General features: G+C 40.1%; 1 pseudogene; it reads left to right on the forward strand.

Annotated features, from left to right (window-relative positions):
- Window positions 1-801, forward strand: part of LOC103192932 — a 5,294-nt pseudogene extending 4,493 nt beyond the window's left edge.
- The last annotated feature ends 1,198 nt before the right edge of the window (window positions 802-1,999 follow it).

Raw genomic sequence — 1,999 nt, forward strand, 5'->3', positions numbered from 1 at the left:
TCTCCAAGGAGTGTATCTACCTCAGGTAAGTGTTCAACTCATATGCCTGTCTTTTGTTTGGATGGAAGCCACAGATGTGGGTTCAATTCCATACCTGAAGGGCAGCTAGGGGCCACAGTCTCAGGGGTTCCACCAGGCTCTACCAGATCAGCAAACCTGGTCCCCATGTTTTTTTTTCCTAAGTGATTTTGAGTTTTGTTCCACATTGTTCTTCTACTCTATCCAGGATCTCCTACATAGATCCCCTTCCAAGTGGTTGACAGTGGTAACTGGGCACCATCTAGTTCTTCTGGTCTCATATAGGCTGCAGACCACATGGTATACCAGTTGCCAGGGCTAATTGTTACCATGAATCTTTGGTTTTCTTCATTCTTCTTTGCTCTGGATGAGGAGAGACCATCGTTGCATCTAGATTCATGATTGATTTTTAAGGTATGATATTTATAAAGCCTTAAACACAATACACATTATGATGATTCTTTCATCATAATTTGGGCGATATGACAGTTTGCATTCATTAATCTAATAGTTAGCTCATTGTTTTTCCTAAGATTTTCATTTAAAATAGCCCTGAAATAGACTAAAATAGAAGGACCTATCATCTGGCACGATGGTAAGGCATGTACCAACAGAATAGGGAAATGCATGATGGATGACCTACACTGCAGGAGGGGTGGGAGGAGGCACACCCCCTGACTCTGTGTTCCACTTCTGCCACAGCTTGGGTAGGTAGCCTTCGACATGCTTAACACCTTTTTTCTAGTAATACTTTTTGTTTATTTTGTCACTATAGGTTTGTAAACTGGGGTTCGTCTGTGGAGATTAGATTGGTTCAAAGATTGACTTCAGAGGAGGGGTCTGGAAACCTCTATAAATAATATGCATAATCCTGTACATTATGTTATTTTTTCCCTGGATTCATACATAGCTTTACTGAGATTCTCCAAAGGATCTGTGGCCTTCCAAAGGACCTTTTCTGGAGGATCACTCAAGTCTTTTCAGTAGTAACATTCTATGACTATTGGCTGCATTTCTTTATGAGTGCACATATTTTCCTCTAGACAGTAAAAGATGTTTCACTTACCTGCAGGAGAGCCTCTGACCAGGACATTTAGGAATATGGCGTAATCTTTTGGAGATCATTTATTTGGTAAAGGGCAAAAAGCTATGATGCTGAAGAGACTTGGCTGAGAATTCTAGCTCTAACATACACTTTATATACACACACACACACACACGTGCACACACATTGTTATTGCCATTAATTCAGCTTTTGGCTTCAACTCATGGCAACTCCATAAACAGCAGAAGAATGTGTTGCTCAATCCTGCACCATACCATGATCCTTGCTATTCTTAAGTCCAATGTTGGCAGCATCAATGATACACACCACCTATAGGTTCAGAATCACCTGGGTCCAGAAACACTCCTGACCTTAGTGAGAAGTCTGTTGGCTACCTCAAATCCACTAACTCTAGTGGATCATAAAGTCATTCATCTATCTATCCATTAATTTCTTCATCTGTTAGTACCTTTGTTTCATGAGTATTTATGAAGGTACATGGTATTTTCAACAGGCTCATAGGTATGCAAAAGATGGATAATAAAAAAGGAAAACTGAAAAAGAATTAACACATTCAAATTGTAGTCCTGGTACAGAATATTGAGTATACTATGGATGTCCAGAAGAATCAATCTTAAGGGGGGCACAGTAGAATTCTCCTTTGGAAGTGATGATGGGGAGACTTTGCCTTGCTTACCTTGGACATGTCATCAGTGTACACCAATCACTAGAAAAGGGCATCATGTTTGGTAAAAGTAAGGAGCTCAGCAAAAAGAGGAAACCCTCAATGAGATGGATTGACACAATACAACTTTGAGCTCAATCATAGCAATGATTGTGAGGAAGATGCAGGACCAGGCAACATTTCATTCTGTTATACATAAGGTCACCATGAGTAAAGAATTGACTCTACGGCAACTAACAAGAACAACAACA

Source organism: Orycteropus afer, unplaced genomic scaffold (assembly GCF_000298275.1).
Source record: "Orycteropus afer afer isolate SDZICR_OR568_19922 unplaced genomic scaffold, OryAfe1.0 scaffold00032, whole genome shotgun sequence".
In the NCBI taxonomy this organism is placed as follows: domain Eukaryota; kingdom Metazoa; phylum Chordata; class Mammalia; order Tubulidentata; family Orycteropodidae; genus Orycteropus; species Orycteropus afer.